Raw genomic sequence first — 14612 nt, 5'->3', positions numbered from 1 at the left:
CACTATTAGTATCACCCCAGACCTCCTTATAGTCCGTTCAGCCTTTCACATACACACTGGTAATATTTTCCTCGAGCATCGCTCATGTGGCATCGCTTGAGATACAGCCATTGACGACATCTTCCAAAGTCATTATTATCGACCAATTAGCGGCAAGGTCCTAATCCGATCGGTCTGGGCAAACTACTGTTCATTTTTCAATAGCATTTTTCAGCTAAAGCTGGTTAAAAAGTCAGTTTTAGGGACAAATAATTATACAGATGTACAAAATTTGAAAATCCTCTAAATGAGGGGAAGAAGCGTGTACATGATATACATGGGCAGGGGTATATGTTCGCATGAATACCGTAGGTAATGAGAACAAATATAATGTGTTCACTCTTATTTACATAAATGTGGTCAAATTAAGAGGTGTGAATCATAATTCCATTTACTAAAGCCTAGTGTAGTAAATAATGAACCGTTCGTTCACTTTTCCTACAGAAGAATTGTAATGAGCCACTTCAGTTTAGATGGAATTGAAACACATATGTAAAACGATAAACGGAAAACGCCTACGTACCTCATTATTGAAAAGATTGCTATATGACACAAATAACTTTTGTTTTGCCTGATAAATTGTTTACACCATTAAAAAATTACCAATACCAGCTATGCATGTAAAAACTAGACATCTCAAGTGCTCAGAGTGAACAATTATGCGAAATTTGAGTATTTAAATCACGTTTTCGGATGGTTAAATCAGTCAACATCCACCAATCAACTGAAAAGTTTTGTTGTCGGAAGGCACATAATGCAACAAAAGAGTATTGGGATTTCATTTGCAAATTATGCCACTAGTTGTATATTGTCAAATAGTAGGTGTTTACGCCCTTCTGCAATGAACGATTTATAACAAATACATCAAATATCGATCGTCTCTTTTCATACTGAAGGTTTGAAAATTAGCAGGTTAAGCTGGAAAACATTTAATAACAGCAAGACGCCATTACAAGATTTTGATTTCAAATTTGCAAAAACATATGATCGAACACTTCGTCGGCTTGTTTAAAGACAATGGCGTCACTTTTTTACATGTAAAATCAAACTGCTCACCTTTTTACTGAAGTAGCAAAAGACTCTCTCAGATCTGTCCGGCAACCTTAGGCGAAGGTCTGACGGTTTACATATCAATATACGCCCTTATATTGGCAAAGGTTGTACATAACGGTAGTCAGCAGATGCCTGACAATCACGTGATTGCCTTGTTAAGCAATGAAATCGTTAACAGATGTTCCAGTTTGGTTTCAATCAGCTGACATTTATCCTTATTTCGATTGGTAACATAAAAATGCAGAGATCAATCATAATACCCAATCGCTTTTGTATGTATTTACTACTACATAGTAAAAAGTTCAAGGGTTGCCCTCTGTCACCCCAGATATTTCTGGCTGCCGTTCTCGAATAACAGATCGACGAAGGATGCGGTCCCCCATCCACGTTCTCTGTACGGTCAATAACACGATGGTGCACTAATTCGAGAAAAGAGGATAGAGGTCAGCACCCTTAGTTGAGGGATGGGCGGAGTTCTTTGTGCAACGGTTTATTTTATTTCATATTATCTGATTTTATCGATATTGACTAGGATATTTCAAATAAAGATGTCAACTCCAAATCATCTGACTGCTCTCTTAGTTACCTACAAGACCTTATCTCCTCTCCAACGTGTGCACACCACTTTGATTGCTCCGCAAACACTGCCAACCGCCTAATCGGCTGTCCGTATCAGCGGATTAATTAAGTCAATGCCATAGCTGTCCCTACGTAGCAACATGAGACTTATGTTACTACGTGTGCTACAGCTGTGGCGTTGACTTAATCAATTAATCCACTAATACGGACAGCCAAATAGGCAGTTTCCAACGTTTTCGGACTAATTATAATGCTGTATAAGTTTTAATGTGATTTCTAGTCATATTTATATGAGCTCCATCAATTACCACAGACACATCAGACAGAAGATGCCTAGGAATAAAACGTTAATTTATTTGATCAGTTTTTCTCTAAATAAATCATCTCGACCTTTCCTATTTTTCATTTTCAAGAACTAGTTAAAGATAACCATGGAAGGAAATCGAGAGAACCAACTTTACAATTTACAAAGACAACTGTAAAGCATCATGCACTTTCTTTTTTGGATATCTATGTTGGCGACGAATTGCACCTTTTAGCCGATCATGTCAAGGCTCTCCAGTAATTTTGGATCTGACACTTCTCAATCGTTTTCGCAGCGCACAAAGCTCTTACACTAACACTACTACTACATACGGACTTGTGCTTACATAACGAGATATGAACTGAAAATGATCATGTGTTTGAGTATATATTGCAATATATATTTGCAACTTCATTGAAACTGTTATGATCGACATCATGAACAATATTCACCAGAGATTAATCCAAAAGGTCATTAAGTATATAAATATGTAATTAGATTAAATAAAAATACTAAATTTCTTTGTCTGCTGTCATTGTATCACCACTTTATATAGCAAGAGTAATTGCCTTTGGTCAAGACCTTCAAGCTATATATGCCAAGCTATGAAAGTTTATTATCAATTAATTGACATGAAAATACAAAATTTTGTTACAAGACAGAAAACGAACAAAAGGGTGAACTCAGCAGTTTCCGTGTAAAACGAAATTTCAGGGATATAATATAAACTGTAAAAGTGTACAGGTAACTTATCTCAGCTGGGACGGCAAAGCTACAGTCTTAGAGTTGTAACAGTCAGTCTGTGAATGAACAGTCCTTTGACTTGCAGGCTTGAAGTTGCACAATGTCCACAGTATATATCCAGCGTGGCAGTGAAGGTCCTGAAGTCTTGACGTTAATACTGCTGGAGTTTCCAAAGACTAGAAGTAACACGCAAGTGACACGATCCCAAATGTCTGACTGCCAGCTGTGCACGTCCCTATTTATACCCTTGTGCTTACATAAGAGCATATAAGAACAATCTAGAACTTTTATTGACATGCTAATTATGGTTCTAAAATTATCTCTCTTACACAACTAATTAAATTTCCAGAACATTCCAAACATGACAAATTGAATTCAAGGTTGTGAGGTCGTTGAGGGTAGTAACCTGGGGAATGTTCTAGACTAATTAAACTCAGGTGATGATGAGTGTGGGGGAAAATGACATACATAACAATATCTTTCACTTATGCGGCATAACGTCACCTTTGTTCAAGGCAATCAAGATATATATATCCCTAATTAGGAAACTTCATTTAATATGCAAATTACAAATTGACTGGAGTAAAAATGCGTAATTTCTTTCAGTAATGTTTCATAGTCTCATCAATTTTGATCGAATCAATTCAGATATATATCCCTAATTAGGAAACCCCATCAAATATGCAAATTCACACTTAACTTTTATGTCACACCTTTATGTCTTTCATGTGGGATAAATCCTTGTGTGAATAACATTTGTAGCTAATCTCATCCAATTCCGTGCAGCCGTTCTGATTGTATGTCTGTTTTTTCTTGAATTATTAGTTGTGCAAATGAGCATGAAATATGCAAGACACACTAACGAAAATATTATAAAATCTTGCCACTTGCATTTGGTACTTGTCTACCAAATCTGACTCGCATCAACTGAGGCGTTCATGAAATATCGTGTAAACAGATACAAGCACACATACACACATCACTACCACATTAGCTAACGTGTATGAACACGTGAGCTAAAAATGAAACAAAGATACTTTCTCGTTCGCAGAGTGGGATATAGAAGTTAATGTTGTTTTACGCGGTGGTTTTTCAATTGTTTACATTGATCACCAAATAATACCTGTGTTAGTCTTGAGTTGATAGTTGATTCTAGATCAATCACAATTCCCATTGCAGTGTCCTAGTCTACCCGGGAAAGTCGCCGCGTACTTTGATCGATGCTTTAGGGTGTATGTTCAGGTGTGTTCCATTTACTGCGGGGAAGGGCCATACCTTACTATCTCTGTGCCACCCCGGCCAGAAATTTTGTCCGGCTTGATACACAAAATTTGTGCAATTGAAGGTTCATTAGTGTGCAATTATGCAAATATTTTACTCCTATCAATGCCTGGAATAGGGTCTTTTCCTACCATATTGCCCACTTCGAAAATAGTTACAAAGCAAATACGCGATGTATTTAATTTATTTAAATTCCAATATAGACCGCACGAATCAACCTGCAGCTTTTCTCATGCACACGAAAAGAAGGCTTTTCAGAAAAGGAGGAATTTCAACTGTACATTGTATTCCAATACATGGTCATTGGATCTGAACCAGACCACTACATCTATGCAAAAGCAATGAGCATTGTAATTATTCAGCTATGTACGAAACAGTTGATTTTATGATTTGCGATTTGGATAAGAGAGGACAATGAGCACTATTACAGGTTTACAGCCTAAACACACATAATTGCGAGCAGTTCACACTTAATTCAGAGTTGAACAAATGCGATCCAAATGCAGAACTACACTAAAATGCATGAAATATATATAACACTGATGCAGTGAAATGTATTCGGAATGGTAAACAGTCTGATTCAAAGTTAGGACTACATATTCTAAGGGTATAGAACTGGAATCACTATATGATACCAATTCAGAGGTAGAGCGTCGACGTGATGTGTTCAGTATTCTCATCTGTTTAAAAACTGCATTCACAAACAGCCCTTGAAGTGGGATTTGAAATATCAAGGGTACATTGGGGCATTTGAAGGAATTTGGGGATTAAAAGGTAGGACTTGAAACTAAACCTCACTGATTGAAATTAAATAATAAAATATGTTGGACTGTCTGTTAAATGAAAAGTCTCAAAAATGTATTGTGTGGAAGAATACATTCCCGATTATGTTTTTATTATTAAGAACTCATAAAAAAACACAGATACTTTCTAACATCCATAGGCATCAACCCAGACCTAGCGTGGACGAAAACGACAATTCTCCGCACTTTTTGAAAGTTCTCTCTACTGTTTTAAAGTTCTCTCTACTGTTCAAAATTTCTCTACTGTTTAAGATTTCATTACTGTTTTAAAGTTCTCTACTTGTTGAACTTTTTCTAGTGTTTGAAAGTTAGCTCTACTGTTGAATTCTCTGTTTAAAATTTCATTTTAATTACGACACGGATCGCCCTAAGCAGCTTAAATTAAGATAGCAGAAATTCCGTTTTAAACCCACATCAGAAACAACATGACTCGAGCAGAAAAACCCCCTCTGAATAATTTGTCCAAAACATACGAATCACAATATTGCCCTTTGATAAAGTAAATGGCAAAGCAACTGTGAACATGACAAATTACATTAAAGAAAGTAACTGACAGCTTCAAAATGCGAACTATTAACACAGGGCGACGTAACCGTATGGTGGATTTAGCTTGCGAAATTATTCAAACATGTGTAACGCTAAAATCATTAATGAGACGACTTTCAGCTTCCCCGATCCGAAAACCAAACATATACGCACAGCACAATGGTATCTCCTACCAAAAATACACAAAACCCCACCGGAAGGAACATTGTTTGTAGGACGCCCGATTATTAGTGGCTGCTCCTGCCCTACAAATCAAATCTCGGAGTTTCTAGAGTATTTTATAAAACCAATCGTCCAAAGGCGACCAACATACGTCAAGGACACAAAAAACGTCTTTAACAAACTAGAATCAATAAAAATACCAGAAAACTCTATTCCGGTAACACTAGACGTTGTATCTATGTATACAAACATGCCACAAAATGAAGCCATAAACGCATAACCATAGCGCTGGACGCTTAAATTGTACCAGGCAACATAGAATATCAAAAAACCACCAACAAGGTACATGATAACCTTACTGTCGCTTATTCTGAAACATAACATATTTGAATTCAACGGTGAATATTAAAACACATCTGTTGATACAGCATGGGCTCACCAGCCACACCAGAAAGAACTGACATCACATTCCATAAGACGGAAAAATTATATTTAATCTTCACTGCGATCATAAATTTATTCGAGCTTCAGTCCGTATATTAACGTTTTAGAGATAACATTTATATGATGAACACAGGAACAGAAAGTGACCTTCAAACATGAGTTCAGGAGTGCAAAACCCAGCACTCCATATTCCATTAATATTTAAACACTCTATCGACAAAATCTCATACTTAGACCTTGTTGTTTCAAAGGCAAGATACATAATCGAGAGAGAAGGCTTGAGTTTAAAACCCGTACAAAACCAACTGACGCATTCCAATATTTATAGAGAAATTCGTGTCACCATGTAGCACGTTCAAAGGCTTCATTAAAGGTGAATTCTTTAGATATGCTCGCCCAGGCAATAACGAGGTGGACTTCACAAAAAAGGTCAATTTTTTAACACGAAAACGTCCACAACAAGAGTACGGAAAAAACAAAAATATCTGTCATCAGAAAAAAAGTCAACCTATTATAGTAACTAAACGTCAGGAATACCTTATCGACAAAGATAAGAGGAACATTTAATGACGTAACGATAAAACTTGTCTATAAAACGACCTACAGTCCGTATATTATAACCAGCCTATTCAAAGAATGCTTATTATATAGAGAGCGACCAAACACTCGCCACAGTTTTTCCAGAAAACCGATCATAGTATATAAAAAGAATAACAACATAAAAGACATCCTCGTTCAAAAGTCAAACACGAGGAAACAAAACGAACACGAACGATCTCAGTAACAAACCACAAAACAGTCAGACCACAACGTACCGATTCTAGCGTCTCTTTTTGATGAACAGTGGCGAACATCAAAACATTCGAGCTACTGATGAAGGGACAGTCATATCGTATATGACTAACAATGATAAACAGGTACTGTACGCTATTGCAAGAGATTTTAGTTAGTCTGGCTTGCATATAATGAAGTTTTGAACTTTATCATTGTTTTTTCATATAATGGTTTCCTATGGAGGCATTAATGAAAGTGTCATATATATCAATAAATACTGCACAAAATTTCATAAAGCTTTTTACAGATGACAACCTCAGAACATTTTGTGATACTGTGAGAGTCATGTCAATTATATGCTTAATTGAATATCTAATGAACGTTTGTAATCAGTGATATAACTCTAAAATTCCTACACCAAACTTAATGATACATGCTACAGATATTGATCTGATAGATATCTAACTGCACTGAGAAGCGTTGGGCAGAGTCAAGTTAATAAATAGCTCATTTACATATTTAACGAAGTTTTGTAATTAGTAATATAACTCTGAAACGTGTCATCGTTGATGACACGGTCCCAACTTGTTAACGGGTACTTTGATTAAAAGTCCTCAGAGAGGATAGAGTCCTCTTCATTAATTAGGTCTGTGATAAAACAACTTTGATACAGATGGCGCTCAATGGCCAAGAATGAGTTCCATGGTGGTGAAAACAAAACCAAGGTAGGCCGCCATCCTAATTACAAAAGGTCATTAAATGAGTCCATTAGGAATTAATCGACAGGATGTTGCCAAACATTTTTGCATACTATCCTAACACTAACAGATTATCACCGGTACCATATTTCATAAAGTTTGATGCACTATTATTTAAAACACAATGAGATCAACATCTGTATCTAGTTTCATCAAATTTGACGAAGTATTTGTGGATATATCACTCGAATTGGGAAAGTTCTTAACATATCCAATGACAAATTAATTAAAATGACACTGACAAATGTCTTTTTTACTGTTAAAGCAATATGAGCTTGACATCTATACCAAGTTTCATGAAATTTGATGTAGTACTTTAACTTAGTGGCATATCAGACTAATTACGAAACTTCAATGATTGACATGATACTGCTAGATGCCGTGAAACAAATTGATGTGCATATGTATGAAATAGGTCAATGTCCTTGTACTAACTTTGAATTATACGGGTGGAAATACATACGTCTGAGTTATGGCTCTGTACATGTACAATGCAGCCGTATTCGATCCTTCTGTCTAAAATATCGACATGCATATGTATGACAATAGTGAATGTCCACGTACCAACTTTGAACAAAATCAGTTGAGACTTGCCAGAGTTATGGCTCTCGACATGAAAAAAAACCCATAACAAAGTGGCCATAATGTGGGCATATTAGATTATATCGTGACACAAATCAACGTACATATGTATATCATAAGTCAATGTCCTTGTACCAACTTTGAATAAATTCGCTTAATACATGTCTGAGTTATGGTTTCAGACATGAAAAAATCGTAACAAAATGGTCACCATGCAGCCATATTCAATCTTACCGTAAAATAAATCAATGCGCATATACATGACATAGGTCAATGTCCTTGTACAAACTTTGAATAAATTGGTTGAGACGTGCTTGAGTTATGGCTAGGACATGAAAAAATTGCAACAAAATGGCCGCCATGCGGCAATATTGGATCATATCGTGAAACACATTGACGTCGTATGTATGACATAGGTCAATGTCCTTATACCAACTTTGAATAAAATCGGTTGAAACATGTCTGAATTATGGCTCCATACATGAAAAAAATGTAACAAAATGGCCGCACGGCGGCCATATTGGATCATATCACAAAACAAATCAATGTGCACATGTATGACATTGGTCAATATCCTTATGCCAAGTTTGAATAAAATCGGTCAAGACGTGCGTGAGTTTTGGCTAAGGACATGAAAAATTTTAACAAAATGGCTGCCATGCGGCCATTTTTTATTATATCATGAAACAAATTGATGTGCATGTGTATGACATAGACTAATGTCCCTGTACCAACTTTGAATAAAATCAGTTGAGATATGCCTGAGTTATGGCTCCATATAAGAAATAATCGTAACAAAATGGGCACACAGCAGCCATATTGGATCGTATCACAAAACAAATGGACGTGCATATGTACGACAGTGGTCGATGTCCTTGTACCAACTTTGAATAAAATCGGTTGAAACATGTATGAGTTATGGCTCTGTACATGAAAAATCGTAATAAAATGGCCGCATGGTGGCCATATTGGATCGTATCAGAAAACAAATCAACGTGCATATGTATGAAATATGAAGTAATCTTTGTACCAAGTTTGAATGAAATCGCTCCAGCATCTCTGAGATATCTGCGTGAACGGACGGACGGACGGACGCACGCTCGGACACGACCAAACCTATAAGTACCCCGGACGGTGTCCGTTGGGACTGATAACTGCACCAAATTTGATGAAATCTGCTGCAGATACTGATCCGAGAGATATCTGAATGTGTTGTGGAGCATTTACTAGTGTGAAGTTAGTGAACTGATTGTGCTTACGAGTTTACAACAGGTTCATTAGATGGTAGCAATCAGATATATGTCGGATATATGGGGCAGGTTTCATCAAATTTAGCGCCGTACTTTCAGAGTTAAATCACTAATTACAAAACTTCATTTAATATGCAATAGAGCTACGTGCCGTTAATACGTGTTTCAGGGTCTTTCATCCTTTTTTACAGGCCTCGTATATTGAACGTCGCAGTTCCATAAGTTTCAATCAACTCGATGTTGACGTCGCAGCCGCATAGTCATCACTTCACTGAAAGTGAACCGGAACTATTGTCAACTTGACAACTTTTGGATGTAAAAATCTTGAAATTTCATATTTTGCATAGGAAATCCGGTTTTTAGACAATTTTGCATAAAAAATTCATAAACCACATAACAGTAGTTTAAATATACCAATGCGCCATTCTATGATGAAAGTTGTTCCATTTTAACAGATTTTCGTTTAATATTGAAATATAGCATTTTATTATCGTTTGCCGAAAGACACAAATCTTTTGAGTGAAAACTGTGTAAGAGAGGCATGTAATAAAATATTATAGCCAAAACAAGGGACTATGTACCTTCGAGGTAGAAGACCATATTTGCCCATCTTACGTCGGGCAAATGGTCACCTATCCTCGGGCACATAGTCCCTTGTTTTGGCTACATTATATAATATTGCAATACGGTATATATATATATATATATATATATATATATATATATATATATATATATATATATATATATATATATATATATATATATATATATATATCCCATTACAGCCTGAAAGAAATAGTCTGGATTCTACCATACGATTTTTCCGCCTTTCAAGATTAGACAGTTTATTTTTCTAGAGATTTAATGGAGAACATCATTTCCCCGAGAATTCGATATTTTTCCGGTTTTTACGTCATCTGAATGTGGTCCTGGCGAAAGCAACAAAGCCGAATTTTAAAAAGAAAATTCAATTTACACTTGACACATATTTTTGCACATTTGACCTCAGCAACAAAAAGTATCATGTACAAACCCAGAACACTATATAACAAATGCTCGGACATCACTCTTCTTTGAAACCACAACGAATGTGATTTGAACTCATCGAGACATCATAATACCATGCATATATAATTAATGAACAAATAACAATAACATTATAGCCTTACAACGTTCGTCTAATAAAATGTATGACATGGGACATATACCTACGCTATGGCATTCTTCGATAAATTGAAATGTACTAACCATTCTGGGCTATTAAAGAACACCTACTATAGAACATTACTATAGTCCGGAAGCTGTTACATATTTTTGTAAGAATTTTAAATTGCCAAAAGCTTTCCAGAACGGTATAAATAGTGAATGTTTGATGCATATTTTCATAATTTCGGAGTCAAATCTGCCGTATCTGTACCGCACTTTTTAAATATCTCAACATAGGAAGAAAACGCTTTAAATAAATAAATGTTTCATATTTCCTGTTTTTGTGGTGTTCCATTCTTAAAACAGCTGTTACCAGGTTATCGGAAATAAGCATGAAAATACTAAAAGAAAAATGACAATCGAAAGCATTACATATAAACATTATTCAAAAAAATGTTAACTGCAAATTTGTAAGTGATAGTAATTGCCTTGTTCTATCACGGAATTTTATCTCTAGAGACCTCAATGGACATACACTGCCCATTTGATTGGCCTGAAAACCTTTCAATGCTATCCTTCTCGTAGCCCTCTGTACCCCGATCCTAAATCAGGCAAGCTGCTGCACTGCTCATCTACGCTTGAGCAACAACGAAATGTCTGTCATGACGTCGAATGTCATACGATAGCATATATGTATGATCTATGTAACTCAAACAGACAACACTGCAAAGGATAGATTGTAAAATCTTCGAACGATGTGGCTAAAATGGAAAATATAAAGCAAAATAAATGCTGGAGATTGCAACCTTTCTGAATGTAGGCTGTCAAAAAGGGGAAGTATGCATGCCATGCAAAATCTAAGAAAATGTCGAAGTTTGAAAGGCGAAATCATCTATTTACTCGGCAAAGAGTTGCTCGTCAGAATTCTGACCATCCCTCTCACGATCAAATCATTTCTTCCATACAAATGTGTCCTTCTAAAACAATTACCAAATTACCTTTTATTGAGCGAATCTCCGTATTTCATTACAGTAAATTTCCAACCGAAAAAGTCCTACCGTGGAACTTTTACTGCAAATAAAAACCCATGAACGGCTCAGCGGTTATTTGCTTTACACTGTCCGATGCAGTGTTCACTCATAGGGAATTCGAAACAATGCAATTTTTTTTTCGTCTGGTATTTTGTGTCGTCTTGTACTGGTTATTTCCTTCATCATCACCTGCCCAGTCGTTGAAAAGTAAAACTGCTTGCGACATAATTATTAGAGCATGAAACATTAAGTAACCTGTACGACTACGTACCTTGAGAGTTGTCAAATTGTGTGTCTTTATGACTTTCACAGTGGAAATAACATGGCTTTGGTACAGTTTACCACGGCGTTTCAGATTTTGTAGGAGAAATGTCCAGGGAGAAATGACTTTGCCTCTGTTGGTAGACCATCGAGGGTACTTGTATTGTGTACGAGTGTGAGTGAGGTTCACACCATGGCCATCTTGAGCCGCTTCCTGGCTTGGTCTGCAACAACGCCTTTATTTGACATGCGTAAAAATTAAAGATGTCGTACCCAGCCCAACATCTTTTTTGACCACCTTAACTTCAAACAGCTGCCCCCGACTTGGGACGGGCGGTGTTGGGTGGGCGCTTAGGCCCCGGGGACCCTGCCTGTCCGGCTGCCGTGCTGTTGTTCCTTCCGGTCTGTATACCAAGTCCAAACTTCCGAAGATTTTATTATTCCTTGCTAGCCAGAGTGTATAGGTCGCTCTCAGGGTTGTCACGGATATGCTATGTACAGCCATCATGATTTCCTTATTCTAGAGATCCATGCACATGAGGCATGAACGGAGAGTCACATTTGTAAACCCTCTGGAACCTACTTCCACTGCAATATACTGTGTCTTCCATCCAACATCATGGCACTTTTGGGTGAATTCTATATGTTTGTACTTTTTCCTGGAGTTTGCTGCTGCAAAGTTTCCCTCAGTCTGAATTCTTGCACATGGCCAACCTTATCAGGAAAATCCCAGTCCTATTCCTATACTAATAAATGTATGTGTCTGTCATTTTCTGCTAACTCCGGAAGCTACAGTAAATTCTCATGTTTTCAATTTTATACTGCCGGATAATAACACCATTTTTACATAGGTACTTCCCTCTTGTTAGCGAGGATTTCCGTTGTAACGTATACCTTACTATACTAAATTGTGTTCAATTCACTCGGTATGGCATACATGAAGTGATGTCACCTTTGAGTTTCCGGTGTTGACGTCTTAGCCTCCCTCTTACCAGTGAAAACATTATAATCACTGAACAAAAGTCCAGTTTTTAATTCGGAAACAAATATTGCATTTCAGGGAAGTTGAGTCAACGGGAAAAATAGCAAAATTTCAGCCCTGAGATATAAGTCGTCGTATTTACAAGATTTCATAACCAGCATTGACGAGTAATACCTTGTAGTTGTACTTGCATGAACAAGAGACGTTAAGCGTAGAGCATGTATCACGCCTTCCAAGTCAAACTAAGATCAGAAGTGTCAATTTACCTGCAAACAATATAAATCAGGAATATTGCACCAAGGCTTTCATCAGACTGAACTAGAATCAAATTATTATACCTTAATGAAGTCTACAAACAGTGTTTTTTCTGCTATGTATGTAATAAACAAAGTCAAATAAATCACGGTTATACAAAAAACACGAGAACGTATGTTAGCAATTGGTACAGATGGTGGCATACTTCATAATGCACAATGAACAAGTCAATTACAATGACATAGTCCCTGCTTGTAATTGGGAATAAGTCAATGGAAGTAACTAAATTGAAGTTAATATGATCAACATGTAAAACGAAATGAGGGTACAAAAGACCTATCTACTGGATTGTACTGTAAACAAGTAGACATTAGTATGAATGGCAAAGGGTTATGTCCTTTTACCAAGTTAGACAGAATAAGGTATGCCATGTACTGGATGTTAAAATGTCAAAATTCAACTAATCTGCAAGAAAGTGGTTAAGGCATGCCTGAATAATGGCTCTGAACATTTTAAAAAATCAGAACGCCAGCTACGAACCAAAAATGTCCCTGTGTTCACTTAGGGGAGACTTGCTTTAATCAGCTATTGATACCGCTAAATGCCTTTCTTGACTGTTAAATCTTTTCATGGTCAATATCTGTAGCACATTTTATCAGATTTAGTGCAGTCATTCACGATATAGATCATTAATTACAAACATTCTTTCCTTGTTTAGAGACTCATGCAGCTTCACTACGGCAAAACAATAAGGTTGGGCCATACTATGGCGGTGAAAATTTAAAGCCAATCTGGATTGCCACCCTAAATATGAAAGGTCATTGAATAAGTTAATTAGTTATTAATCAACAGGATGTTGCTAAATGTCATTGCATTCAATTTGGTACATCAAATTCTGTACCACATTTCAACCGATTTCAGTCAGTATCTCTTGAAATATCACGAATGATTAGAGTGTCTTTACACATTCACGTTGCGAAGATACAAACATAACTTTGGATTCAGATTCAGGCGATACAAGTTTGAATAGGATTCAGATTCAGAGGATGTAGCTCCGAATATCCAAAAAAGGTGAATCCTTGGGGTCCAAATTTGATTGTTGTTTTGAAAGCAAGTTGCGTGCATCAAGAGACCATAGTTATGCCATATCCAAGAGACCATACTTATGCCAAGTTTATAAATGACTCAGAAATTGCTGGTGACGGATGCATAAATGAGTCTGAATACCACTCTCGGAACCAGAGTTCTTTTCGCCGAAACAAACACACTACGAATTGAGGGTAATGCAAGATAAGAACTCTGCCATGGAGATTGTCTGAATACCAGACATCAATGTTAATTTTGGATTCAGATTCAGAGAATGAAGCTCTGAATATACAAAAAAGTGAATCCTTGGCGGCTAAATTTTATTATTTTGTGAAAATATCTGGCATGCAATGGGAGGCCATATGGTACTATACTCAGGCCGAGCTGTTTAAAAATAGGTTTATAGATGACTGAGAAATCGCGGGTGACGGATGCACGGACGGACAGACGGGACCTAATGTATAAGTCCCCTGCGCTGCGTGCGGGGACTTAAAAAAATTATTGACGAAAATATTATGTATCTACAGCA

The sequence above is a fragment of the Ptychodera flava genome, chromosome 13, assembly GCF_041260155.1.
Source record: "Ptychodera flava strain L36383 chromosome 13, AS_Pfla_20210202, whole genome shotgun sequence".
Lineage (NCBI taxonomy): Eukaryota > Metazoa > Hemichordata > Enteropneusta > Ptychoderidae > Ptychodera > Ptychodera flava.
Note: the sequence above shows the minus strand (reverse complement) of the source record.